Source organism: Acanthopagrus latus, chromosome 13, assembly GCF_904848185.1.
Source record: "Acanthopagrus latus isolate v.2019 chromosome 13, fAcaLat1.1, whole genome shotgun sequence".
In the NCBI taxonomy this organism is placed as follows: Eukaryota; Metazoa; Chordata; class Actinopteri; order Spariformes; family Sparidae; genus Acanthopagrus; species Acanthopagrus latus.
The window spans coordinates 1,777,267-1,791,435 of NC_051051.1; the positions used below are offsets into that span (position 1 = coordinate 1,777,267).

Genomic DNA, 14,169 nt, shown 5'->3' on the forward strand with positions numbered 1-14,169 from the left:
AGCCTGACCCAAGACTGCACAAACTCAGGCGGCTCTGTTATGAATAAATGTCTTATAAGTGCCTGTTGTGCAGTATTGGACTCTAACAGCTGCTGGTCTCTGATGGATCCTGAGGCCAAACCTTTTCTTTCCTTTATTGTTTTTCTTCAGGTTGATTTTTCATAGCGCTCCTGCTGCAACTGTTCATGTTTTCTGTCATGGAAAGATTTGCTAAATAATTTAAAGAGGGGGGCGGCTGTAGCTCAGTGGGTAGAGCAGGTCGACTAGTGATCGAAAGGTTGCTAGTTCAAATCCCGGCTGCATGTCGAAGTGTCTTTGAGCAAGATACTGAACCCCACATTGCTCATCAGTGAGGGCCCTGCGATGAGCTGGCGACTTGTCCAGGGAGCACCCTGCCCTCGCCCTGAGACAAGGCGGGGGTTGGCTCCAGCAGCAACACCCCGTGACCCCATGGAAAGGGATAAGCGGTTACGGATAATGACATGACATGACATGACAATTTAAAGAGGAAAAGAAATTATGTTGTCAAGCATGCTAACCAGCTGTATCCCAGTCTAAACCTGCTGTGTTGGTCCCACCTCCCAGTCAGGACTGCTAGCTCCATGACTGACCGAGCTAACCAGCTAATGTCAACCACAGGTAGCAGCTGTTAGCGCCTAACAGATGGTCACTTCTTTCATATAAAAGTGTTTTTTATAAAAGTGTTAGCACGCATCCCATCTTAAGTGGGTGCAAAGCTCGACTGCTCATTGAGGGTGTAAATAATGTCTTTTGAACCGATTTAGGATCTCAGGGTTTTGCCTTTTATGTGCCTCAATTTAAATTATTCTGTAAACTTAACCTGTAATAAAATAAATAGTCGCCCCAACTTATTTTAAGGACCAAATATGATATAATCAGTAAGTGCAGCTGTTTTCTGACCCTCCAGGCTGCCAGAGAAGTAAGTTGAAACTGACACCTGCTCTTCTGTATAAGCTCCTTTACACTCTCCTTAAATATACAGTACACACTGAAGCTTAGCTCTTCCATTTATCATCCTCTGATCAGATGTGACAGAACAGAGCTGAACAACACTTGTGTAACACCGTGGTGGATGATGTTGCCTCCTAACTCTTTTCCTCTCCACTCCTCCTCCCCCATCCTGACCTCCATTTCTGCTCTCCTCCTCCCTTCAGTCCCTGATCTTTCCCTCTTCTCCTCCCTCTAAACCCGATTTGCCTGTCACACTGTCACATCCCCCAGGTCTCCTCTTTCTCCTCCCTCCCTTACACACTCTGTTCTCTCAGTTAACACACAACTGTTCAGTGTTGCATCAATGCCTTTTGCTACACAAGTAGCTTCAATTACACATGGCTGCCTGCGTGATTACCGAGCACAGATACAGATGACACAAAGCCATAGTGACAGAAAACATATGGAGGGGGAGAAGCAGCAGGGTGGGGGAGAAGTTAAGGTGGGGAAGATTAGATTATGTGCTTGAAAGAGATGGAGGATGGACCGAGAGATCTGGGTCTTTAAAGGGCTAATCAGCGCTGTTTTCACAAAACAAATTATCATAATCTTAAAGGTTTGACAGTCACCTTTCCCGGCTGATGAGATCTTTGCCTGAAACGACGCTGACAAGTATTCTAATCAGTCTGAAGCAATATTCAATAATTATCGCAGCTGACAAATGCCACCGTGACGAGGCTCCATTAATGTCTTAATCATTGCATATTATTCCTGTCAACTAAAGGCCACCAGCTTTCAGCCCGGACAGAAGATCACAGAGCGCTGGGAATGTGCTGGACAACGTTTGCTTTTCCTTAATGTCATAACACAAGAAAGAAGTATGCTCACATGGAAACACTGATTTTAAATATAATTCACAGCGGTTACTCGCTTCTGCCCCACAACACTTTTTGATCGATGGGTCAAATCATTATTCAATGAACTTTAGACGCACCTGGGCAGAAAACCACATGCATTGTTCCATCCAGTGTGGAATTATACATATTACACATGAATGAATTACTGTTTGCTATGAGGGAAGATTATGTCCTCATCAGATGGGGGGTAAAAAAAACAAAACAGCATTCATTTAAAATGAATGTACTAATTCTTCAAAATGTATTTTTTTTCAGAGGGATCTATAAAATTAAAAACGGTGGGAAAATGTTCATCTTCAATATAAGATCTGTTTTCCATATGATACATATGGAAATCACAGCCCCCTACACAATTTATTCCCTCAATATATTCTGTTATTCAAACATCAGAGCCACTTTTAATATCCTGTTTCAAGATAATATTAAGGCTCATAGGCGTTCCTTGTACAGCTGCCTTCATTTGAAACAGTAAAATACATGTAATCATATTTTAACAAAGCACAACAATGGTAAACGAATGTATGTGTGCAGCATTAAGTGTTCCTAATATGGCCTCTGATCGTTAAAGGGAGAAAAAGGAAAACTGAAAGCAGTGTCAGCAAAATACTTTGCTAGAAAAGCTGAACAGTCAAACTGGAAAATCTGTATATTGAAGCGTAATTGCTTCAAAATACTGACAGAAGAAATGCTTTGTATTATTATCAGACTGCAAAAGACTGTGAGATAAAAATGTTTGATCAGCCAAACATTTGAAGTCAGAAGCTGAAGGCAAGTTGAAGTAGCACAACTTTAAAAGCAGAATTTTATTGTAAATAATGTAAAGATTCCTCCATACAATGAAAATTGTGATACAAACTTAAATTTGAACAAAACATTCTGACGTTTGATTGTTTTCTGTAGCTGAAAGTGCATCATCATAATATCTACATGTGTGAATGGTCAGTCAGCAGTCACACTGTTGTTATTGTCACCTGGATATAGAACAAACAGAACACAGTTTGCGTTGTGTGCACTACAGCGAGGAGAGGAGTGCAGAGAGTGTGTCGCTGCTCATCGACAACCATCATTCTCTCTTCCTGTTGCAGAGGACGGCAATACATTTCTGGAATCTGCCCGGAGAAGGTCGACAACTCAGCACACCTGTTCCCTGTCACATCTCCATCACGTCGTCTGGACAGACGGCAACACACTGGAAACATTGAGTCATTTTTTGCTTGTCCGTTCTGCTTTCATTCAACATTCTTCTTGCACCGAATCACACAGAAACAAAATAGACATTCATTCAGATTATGGCCGATAAAGCCAGCGAGACAGAATAAAGATTAATGAGTGACTCCGCAGAGCATCTGTCAGCAGTCCACAGCGACAGCCTTTCATTTACCCTGAGCACTCTCTTTACAGCCGTCTGAAACATGCAGGTACTCTGAGTGTTCCACCTGCAGCCTGTAACAGGAGGGATGATGTCACTGTCAGGCCACAACTACACATGTTGGATCCGTTAGTTGTGCACCTGAAACTTCAGTGTGTATTTGTCAACTCTGGCCAAAGTACCACCTGGAGCTCCCCGTTGCTAGTTATGGGGTGTTGAACATGATGACCAACATTATGATTAAAGATGATTGTTCAGGTGAAAAAAATATGGTGCTGTTTTAAGGAACAAGAGAGTGAAAATGTGTGTGGGTCATTGTTACGGACGGATCAGAGCTTCTCCAGGTCCAGGTCTCAGGTAATCAGGATCTATTGGGTTCACCTGTGCTGTTCTCCCTCAGCTGGCTGCAGCCAGTCAGCTGGGAGGTTTTATCAGAGGGCTGCAGTTCACCTGCTCAGGTGGTCGTGTGTCTTCAGGGAGTCGACACCATCAGTCGGCTCTCTGCGTTTCTGTTTGGGTGAAACTCTGAGCTGAGAGTTTGAGATTTCTTTCTTTGGGCCAGTTTCTACACATTTAGTTTCCCCCTGATCACTGACTCCCACCTCACCTTTGGTTTTTGGGTCCAGTGTTTTTGTTGGTCTCTCATGTTGATAGAATCAGCAGGCGGCTGTGGGTTTTATTAGACACTGAGAGACCAGTTTGCTTTGACCCTGTTGTGATCTGTGCAGACGCCTGTCCTTCAGGTTCTGTTCTCTGGGGAAACGTAACAATCACGAAAAGAATAACTGCAGTGCACTCGCAAAAAAACAGGAAGCTCAAATGTGTTCTCTAAAAATTGAATGATTGTGGGTTGAGAATCTGATTCTGTACTGAAAGTGCTCAAAAGTCCAACTGATTGTCCTCATTATCAGGTCTCTTCTCGTCAGAATTCTTAAGCTCAAACTCAAAGTACACCAAGACGATGAAAACAAACAGTCTCAGCTCATTGTGGACATGTTGTGGTCCGTCCCCATTCTTCCCTGCTCTCTACTCGTCTTGCTCTAATCTGAATTCAGACGGAGGTTCTCTGCTCTGATGACGAGTCGTGCAGCACAAGTTTCAACTTCAGAGCTGTCCGGGAGTGACGCTGATCAAAGGGCCACCATCTTATATCATATTTGGCCAGATTCATTCAGAAGCGTATTTACAAAGCATCCAGAATACAGAACACCTGGCCTGCTGCATGTCCCACACCCAGACAGATGCTGGCAGCAGGTGGTCATGTTCACAGAACGAACAAAACAAGATCTGTCTGATTTTGTGAGTCAGATTTGATCTTTGTCTTTCTCTGCACTTCCTTTAGACTTGACTGATACATTCCCAGAACTCATCTATCATTTTGATCCGCAGTGTTCTCAATCATTATGTTAACGAATACCCCCAATGATGGTCAGTCATTAATTTGCAAATTAATGGTTTTATTTTATTGCTGTGACTCATTTGCAGCCTACATTTGTCTCCAGCACCATGAGAAAACTGTCAACGTTTTTTAAACAGCTTTACATTCTTATCGTGTCTGGATGCTTATTTCGTTCCAGCTATGCTCGGGATATGGCCCCTGTATATCAGAGAGAGAGTACAAAGGTGATGGATTATGCCATTATCCACAAACAGGTTTCTGCCCCAAAATTTGTCATATTCTTGACCTTGGCTGCTGAAATAAATAGTTCCCGTCACCTCACCGTGTTCCCAAAACTTTCATACCTTCTGCTCTGTTTTCCCTCTCTAGTTCCACCTGTCCCGTTACAAACAGTAAACGCCTCACGTGAATGACAATCCCTGTGGTGTCAGATTCGAATTTCAGCTGGATGAGTCCGTATGTTGTGCTGGATGCAGTACAGAACATGCAGCGAGGTCCGGTGGGATCAAGATAATGGACTGAATGAAAGAAAATTGACTTGCACGAAATCACTCTTCCAAACTCCTCAAGACTTTATGTTTCAATCAGCTTTTCTGTGGTGACCTCCGTTTATACACTCGCATTATATCTCTCCTGCACCATGGTCTGCATTTTGCGTTAATGATCATGATTTATATGCATCGCACACATCAGAAAAGCATAAACTAAGCCGTCTGAATTGCCCTTTTACACACCGTCCTAATTTCAGCCTAGGCTGATAAAAATTTAAAGGGCTAATCAGGGTTAAACTGCTGCAGGGTTGTGATCATGTTCAGGCAGAAGGGAAGAGATAAGGATGCTCAAGGACAGTTGTTTTAAAAAGGCACTATTTGAAGTTATTGATTTGGGGTTTTTTTTTCCCTTCCCAGGTGTTGATGCTCATTTGAATGACCTTGGTGTGTTTAATATCAACTTCATCAGCTTTGCAGACTTGCGTGTATTTTAATTGCTGGTTGAAATGAGCCTGTCAGCTTGTTCTGATGTTCACACTACTTGTCCTCGCTCAAAATTGGTCTAAAATGCTGTGAATAAATAACTTTGTAATTCTGACACCATTTTATGGTAAATACTAGCAAGAAAATAGTTTTGTGTCAGCTTATCTCTATTTTCCTCTCTGCTTTCCTTTTCTACCATCCATTCCCCTGACTTAACTCCAGTTCCTTGACCTTTCATCACCCCATTTCTTCTTCCTCACCCACCTTCTCTGGATATCTCTCTCTGCTTGCTATTACCATGGCAAAGAGAGGGGAAAAGGTGGTTTCTTGTAATAAATTACAGCAAAGGGCATTTCATGGGAGCATTAGTCGCAAATGCCTTGCAGTACCAGGGCAAAAATCCATATTTCTGGCATGGTTGTCTCCAGTGGAAAATAGACTGCAACCCCTTTGGTGCCACACTCTGTCCAATCGGGTATATTTGTCATGCACGGTGCAGCAGGTGGTGCAGTCTGGGTTGGCCAGACATATCAGTATGTGGTTTATATGTACCTCTGGAGTCGGTTGTGCTGGGTTTTTCAAACATATGGGTATTTGATTTATAACTTTTGAAACTGTATACAATGCCTGGACAAAAGACTGCTCGAAACAAGAATGGTGCTCATTTAAAGGACAAACAAGGAAGAAACAACTGACTGCAGCAAGAAAAGCCTGTTTCCACAGTCAGTGTCTGCTGGATATTGTTTTAAGACTGTGGAACAATCCTTTAAATAGCAGTCTCCAAATATAATCTTTCATTACGCCCATTAATTTCATTATACTTTATGAAACCTAGCAGCGTGCTCTAGAAGTTATTGAGAGTCTAATGTGTTAGTCTAATAATGTGTTGAAATGTACAGTGATCTAAACTCTTTAGTAGCTGTAACGATCAGGTTCGTAAACACTCAGTCATCCGTGTTATTGTGACTCTTTCAGACCTGGAGCCTCATGGCAGAAACTTCCTAATGTGAAATCATATCTAACTTCAGTGTAGGATGACATTTAGGATTTTTCTTTTTTATAGACTACAGAAACATGTTCCCAACTGGATTCAGGGGGGGAAATGCCTTTATTTTTATTTTATTTGTTTATAAGGTAAGGAATCGAGCTGAATTACAGAACTGTCGCCTGTGAATCCACATTGAGAAGTTTCGACTTCATCACCGTCAATGTTAAGCTGAGTGTTCCAAGCTAAGAGTAGCAGAGAATCTACCACTGTTAGCTTTCACTTTCTCTGACTGCGTATGAAATGCAGTTTATCCTCCTCCTCCTCCTCAGGCCTCTGACTTATCAAAGTTAAAATTTGAATGCTTTTTTTTGCCATTACAGCTAGCTTAGCTAGCTAGCCAGTGACACGTGCAGTGAGACAGCTGTTGTCATGGAGACGGGCAGTCTGATTTACATCTGAAACACAGATCCAGACACGACAGAATGAGTGCTGATTGAAAGCTCAAATTTAGGCTGCAGCTGTTGTCGTCGAGGGAAGTTAAGAGACACGTTTTTGTTTTTTGGTTTTTTTTCCCAACTCTTTAAAAGCTAAAGACTGACTGACTAACCCATCCAGTGTATCATCACAGCACATCATCATCGACACAGGGAAGAATTAGAAAAAAACAGGAAAGAGCAAAAAAGACAATCTCACCACAAGGTCCATTTGCTAGTTAATGTTCTCCTCACCGGGAGACAATCGGGCTGAACCGTGTGAACACACCACTGCTTTACATCCCGATGCTCTCACCTTCCTGTCTGTCATGAGGTGAGATCTGAGGAGCTTCATACACTTTGGCTGTCATTTGTTTTTCCTGCGTTGGAGTCTCTGGTTCTCTTCCTGTCTGCACCTGTCTTCTTCCTTTCTCATCTTCACCTGCTCATTCCTTTTTTACACATTGTTGAACCAGATGTCATATGTCTCCTTCAGCTCGTCTATGAAACTCAGAACCGAGGAGGACGCAGAGAACATCGTTGGCTTCATTTTCCTCCCTCCTCATCTCCCTTTCAAAATGCATATTTGTCTGGATCCATCTTGCTATTTTTATCATTGTCTTTCTTCCTGTCTATCCTTTTGGTCTCCCCGTTGCCTTTTCTCTCCCTTTTTTTTTTTTTTTTTTTGTCTCTCTTTCTCTCTCCTTGTGCAGCCCTCAGCTGTACTAATGAAAGGATGACTGATGTAGGTGTTGGCTGGGAGATGGAGCCTGTCATTTATTTTCCTGTTTTCTGCAGGGCTCGCCTGAGGCCAGACTCACCTCGACCAGACAATGTTACCATGAGAGCTTTTAGCCTGTGCTGAGACACACATGTAGGTTACAGTGCACTGTGTCCACACACACACACACACACACACACACACACACACACTGCCGTCGCCCTGCTGACAGGCTGATGTTTGCTGGTGTCACCGAGCGGGAGCTAAAACAATAGTTTGTAATTGAATCCTTTTTCCACTGTGTACCTCGCTCCGGCTCTCTCATCTCTTGCAGTCAGTCTCTCTTGAAGAGGTGTTTGCTTTTGTGCAGCCTTTGCGAGTCAGTCTATATATCCTTTCTTTTACCTGACCCTGGGTCTGTTCCCACCCACTCTTCTCCATTCTTTTCAGCAGAAGGTTAAAAATCATTTTAATATTTGTGTCAATTTCTCTGTGACGCCATTTAAATATATAAACTTTTCCACATGTGTATGTTGGTCTTGTGTATATGTGTGCACACTGGATGACACCTCCACCACTTGGTCTCCTCACCGCCTCATCGCTCTCCGTTGTTTTCCTGCTCGTTTGACTGACATGTCATCCTCAAAAGATGTTTGCATCGCCCAGGCTCTCTAGATTGGACACGCTTGCGTGATCCCAGCCCGGGCTGTTTTGAAGAAAGACAGGCAGTTTGGTTCTGGTTTATTTATAGAGCCCCGTACTTGTTCACACTCTGGAGACTGTGTTCTGATTAGACGTCTCAAACAGGGAGATCGGGGCCTCAGCGGTCGCACATTATCGGGAGTATTTGTTTTAATGTTCTCGGATTGGTGAGGCGTGTCAAATCAGGACGAGTCAGATCATGTCTGGAAAGATTTCCATCATGGAGAGAAAGTCGAAACTTGGAACATATTTGTTGTTTGCACTGAGATGGAACATACACAGTAAAATCAGCTGTTTTTTACAAAGAACTATACTGTGTGAGCTAGTTGTAAATAGGCCTCATTTAAAGCTACATTATGTTTTTATAACCTCAAGTAACATCTTCAGAATCAATTTTGATGGCACAGTGTCTGGTATCAGAGGGTTGGAGGATAAATGTGCTACATACAAGTTTTTGAGACATTGTTGTGATGGGATAAGTCTTGTTTGTGGTGAACACCTACATTACGTTGCAGTCAGCAAGGGTCGGGCTTGGTAAGTACTTGGATGGAAGACCACCTGGTAATCTCAGGTGCTGTGAGCTTCTCTCTCACTCAACCCAAACAGTCTCAGCAGATAGTCGCTGAGTCCGGTTCTGCTCGAGGGTTCTGCCTGTTCAAAGGAAGTTATTTTTCGCTTGCTTATGAAAGAAAATGTTATGTTTCTGTTCTTTTGTTGTGAACTGGTGCATACAAATAAAGTCACTGACTGACTGACTGACTGACTGACTGACTGACTGACTGACTGACTGACTGACTGACTGACTGACTGACTGACTGACTGACTGACTGATGCTTTAATATAAACAGTCTTTTTCCCAATAATTCACTGGGTCTGGATGAGGCAGACAGACATCTAATGACCCTGTCTCAAGTCAGAACCTCTGCTTTGGTGTTGCAATGTTCTGCAATGTATGATGTTAATATGTTAATATGAAGCTAATGGCCTGATATTAACATTCTGATGTAATGTTGCATGAGTTGAGAGTCAGCTCCTCGCTTAAAAATGTGGACTACCTTTTGAATAAAAAGTCTGGGCTTTATAATAAGGATACAAAACGGTCTCATTACAAAGAAACTCTCTCCATGCAGAGATTTTTGGAAGTTTGGAGATATCTGTACCTGAGCTTTCTGCCTCCTCTCACAACAGAAGTGAATATAATCTCAGCAGCATCTTTCTGTTTGGAGTCTACAGACCTGATTGTCTGAAGACTTTTCATTGAAATGATTCCAGAGAACACATTTTGAGGCATGTGGGTTGTTTACAAGAAAGAAACGAGTGAAAGACATGGACAAGGTGAGCACACAGCCCACCCACCTGTACAGAAAACTCCCCGGTCATATCTCTAAGTGACAACTGTGACGAGCAGGCACACACTCACCCAGCAGTCGGTGATAAGGTAATCCATTTACTGGTGGGTGCTAGGATCCCGCTATCATGCTGAATGATGGAAACCAGCTTTCATCTTTCTACTCTTCCTCTGTAGATCTCTCTCTCTAACACACACACACACATGCACACAAGCACAGGCACGCACACGCACGTTTTTTTTATCATTTTCGAGGATTAACCAGCTTATGAGTATATGTAGGGGTCCAGAAGAAAACTCAACCCCAGATAAACAGTTAAAGGTTTCCTCCTAAGCCAGTAGGCAGGTATAATTCCGTCCATCACAGATTCTCCAACAGGCTTCTTGATTCGAGATATCCTCTTCTATTTTACAGCTTGTGGCCCAGATTTCTCTCTCCTGACTTGACTTTCTCAAAACTGTTAGGACTGCTGTCTTTACCGCCATGCAGCTCAGCCCAGCTGTAGATCTCAAATGTGCAAATGCAGCTGAAACACACATCACACCACAAGTCCTCGCCCACATCACACCTCATGTCCTCTGTTGCAATCCACCTGGGAGAAAAGAATCACTCTCCATCCCTGGAAATGTGTCCAGGAGTCCAGTTGAGACTTCTGATGACGCGGCTGGTGGCCATAAACTTTCCTGACATTGTCCTGATGATTCTGCCTCACTTGCCCTCTTTCCTGAAACTGTAGCGGATCTTGTGATATTTGCATCTCTACAGACGGGGACATCCTCTGTTGCTCCAGTTACATCTTTTCCTCGCCAGCGTGTTTTTTGGCGGAGTTGAAAACAGCCATTTCCACAGAGACGGATTTGCTGGGTGCTGGCCTGGCTTCTAGGACTGAACGTACTCCTCTGGTTCTCCTGGCCACTATTCCTCCTCTGAAAGCCGTCTCTCTGACCCAGTGCCAGTGTGACCTTCTGAGACTTTGAGCCCTGAACCCTCACAGACTTGACACAAAGCGTTTGCCTGCAACAGGCTAGAAATGATGATGAAGCACTTTGCAGCATTGGGACTTATGTTAAATTTTAAATAGCTGAACAGGATCAGTCAGAAGTTCCAGGGGAAAAAATTATAATCATCATCAATCATAATGTTTCAAAATCTTCCCAAATGATGTTTAATAAACTGATGTAAGTAGGGAATCAGTTAAAGGAGTAAATGTTTGAGGAAGTGGTTTAAAATATCTGTTTGTGAATAAAATCATTGCATATATAATTCTGAAAATAATCAGATATAATCAGTCATTATCTCGGTCATCAGGTCATCAGTGTTTTTATAAATGTGTTCTGGAATTCCCTGGTTACCCTTCATCATGTCCTTAACATTAAAATATATGGAGTGTGTGTGTGTGTGTGTGTAGCTCCTCAAGGCAAAGTCCACAGAAATGTAGATTTACAGAAAGTGGCCACAACAGGCTGCAAGAAAGCTCTCGTGCACCTGATGATTATGATCAGGACTTTCACTGTCAGATCAACAAGTGAATCACCTGGTTAGATGCTCAGCTAAAAAGAGAATCCACCGAATCAAAACATTTACACTAAATAACTTTTTTTATTTGTGGTAGAAGAAATAGGTCATGTGTGTAAAACGGGCTCTAAATACAGAGTTTAGTTTGATAATAGAGTTTCAGAGATGTGTGACTTTAAGTGAGGAAGCTTCATGCTTTTTGTGATGAGCCAATCCAAAGTGATCCACAGATGAATTCAGTGTTCTGTGAATTACAGTCTGTTCCTGAGCTCTCTTCATCAAAGGTGTCGGCGTGTAGTTAGATCTCACGTCCGAACCAGTGCAGCTGCACCCTGGCGTTCCCAATATCTGGCAAACTTCTGCCTAAGGTTTTGCCCTCTGCTCTACCAGAAATCATCTCGAACCTTTGATCTAGGAAATCTACAAGTAACCACCTAACCCTCTCTGCTTGTGCAGGCCTTTTTAAAGTCCCTTCACTTGCCCCTACCTGCTGCTTCTGATTGGTTACTTTGGTGGATTGAGCGTCCATCTATCCAATAGGTGAAAGCAGAGTTGGTCTGCCTCTTGTCCCCCTGGAATACTTCCTCTTCTATAAATGACCTAACTCTGCTGCTCGAACTCAGTTTAGTACCCTGTGTGGGGCTCGTCCTCTATCTAACCTCTAACGTGCACACACAGAGCTGATTAATGACTCCGGGGCCCCTGTACATGTAAACCCAACATCTACCACGTTCCTTAACTCCTAGAAGCAGAAGCAGCCTGTCACAGTTTAATCATAGCTCAGAATGTGTAGCCGTACAGACACCTCATAATATACAGGAGGAAGGCTTTCAGCGTCTCCCACAGCACCACCACCAGACTCTCAGGACCAAACTGCACACAGTGATTCTGGTTCTCGTTGAGGAGGTATTGTACCCATCTTCCTCTTTGTATCTATACATCCACCTCCAGAAGGCCACCGACCCTGAGGTAGAAATCACCGGCTGACTGCTGCTTTTGAAACCAGCAAGTACATCAAATTGTTTGATTCAGCAGCAGGCCAACCTCACACCTGACAACATGGTGCAAGACTGCAGTCCTGGCCGGATCGTGTTGAAGGCAGGGTGTGTGTGTGTGTGTGTGTGTGTGTGTGTCTTAATGAGCTCCACAGAGCTACTTGTTGTTTTGATGTTTTTATTCTATTGTTTGTTCAGTTGAAATCTAGTGCATTTGGCACCAAACACATTTCTTCTCTTTTGTAATTCTCGTGTGTGTGTGTGTGTGTGTGTGTGTGTGTGTGTGTGTGTGTATGTGTGTATGTGTGTGTGTGTGTGTGTGTGTGTGTGTGTGTGTGTGTGTGTGTGTGTGTGTGTGTAAACACAGGCATAGGCGCTATATTTGTTGCTAATTAATTTTTGGGATGTCGAGGACGTGGAAGCTGATCAACTAATGTTCCAGTTACTGTCCCAGAGGAAATTCAAATCAACAAACAAGGACCTTATTCTGAAAAAACAGCCTGCAGCTTGATCTCATGGTAATTCTTGGAAAATCCTTGAAAATTTCATTATTAAAAAAAAAAAAATCCACATCAGCAAATTTAAAGTAATGCTTGAAAAGGCTGCTTGACTGTCAACACTGACGGTGAACAGAGTAGAGGGAAGATAATCAGCTTGCAATATTGAAGATTATATCACATCCAGAGAAACGTTGTGTTTAGGGGTTGAATGCTGTAGAGAGGCTTTGACATTTTAACATTACATGGAGGACACACTTCAGCCATTAATCACAGTGTGTGGCATGGAAACAGGACTATTAATGGAGCAGTCAACCCATGTGACCACCCTAATTGGAGTGATGCCTTGCTCTGATTATTGGTCATGATCTAATTATTGTGTGTGCATGTAAACATGGCCATTGTCTAGTTTCATTGCCCTTCATTCATTCTGAATCGCATGCTGGATGTAATTAGATCCTTAAAATTGGCCTGAAATAAAATCCATGCCAGATAGAAATGAATCTCCAAATACAACGACAAGCATGAAGGAAATTTAAACCGGAGAACATTAAATGTCCAGTGTGATTTGAGAAAGGCTTCTCCAGAGGCGGTGTTGGTTTTGTCCTTTCAGGGCTGCTGTAGAACCTGGTGGTGCATCATGATGGACCCACTCCCTCTGCATCTGTAACAGGCTCATTCTAAGGTCATGACAACATTACAATTCTGTGGTTATAACACTAATGAAACATAAAAAAGAATATTCTTTTCAATTTCTGCCCCAAATCAAACACACTGTGCCTTTTTCTAATAAGGTGGTGTTTTAAGTCTTTGTGCTAAGCTAGGTATCTGTTGGCTGCAGCTTAGAATTTAATCCACAAATATGTGAGTGGTCACAATCTTCTGAAGGCTACCAGAAAGTCATTTAATGTATTTCCCAACAGTTTCAGTTATCTTCTGTAAATGGAGGGCTAAAGCTTAGCGATGGCTAGTTTTGTGAACACAGTGAGTTGCTTCACTAACACACTGTTAAAGTGTTGTTCATCGACTAAACTAGTTTTAAAACCAAAAAATCAGATTGATTGAAAAAAAAAAACTGTGAAGGACTTTTGAAGCCTGGTGAGCTATAGAGGTGTTGATAGGTGAATTATTGAGCGACAGACAGGCTAGCAGTTTCCACCTGCTTCCAGTCTATGTGCTAAGCTAACTAAGCCGAGCGGTTTGGCTGTAGCTTTTGATGAATTGGACAAACGTGTGATTGGACTCAATCATCTTATCTACTTGAAAGTTAATTAGTGTATTTCCCAAAATGTCAACGATAGCATGAAGGCTGGAGGCAT

The 14,169-nt window shown here is 42.6% G+C and overlaps 1 long non-coding RNA gene across 1 annotated transcript; it reads left to right on the plus strand.

Annotated features, from left to right (window-relative positions):
* The first annotated feature begins 3,670 nt into the window (after window positions 1–3,670).
* On the plus strand, window positions 3,671–5,584 carry LOC119031294. Its single transcript, XR_005078563.1, has 3 exons — window positions 3,671–4,536; window positions 4,815–4,890; window positions 5,006–5,584. It is a non-coding gene; the product is annotated as an uncharacterized LOC119031294 (long non-coding RNA).
* Window positions 5,585–14,169: the final 8,585 nt, after the last annotated feature.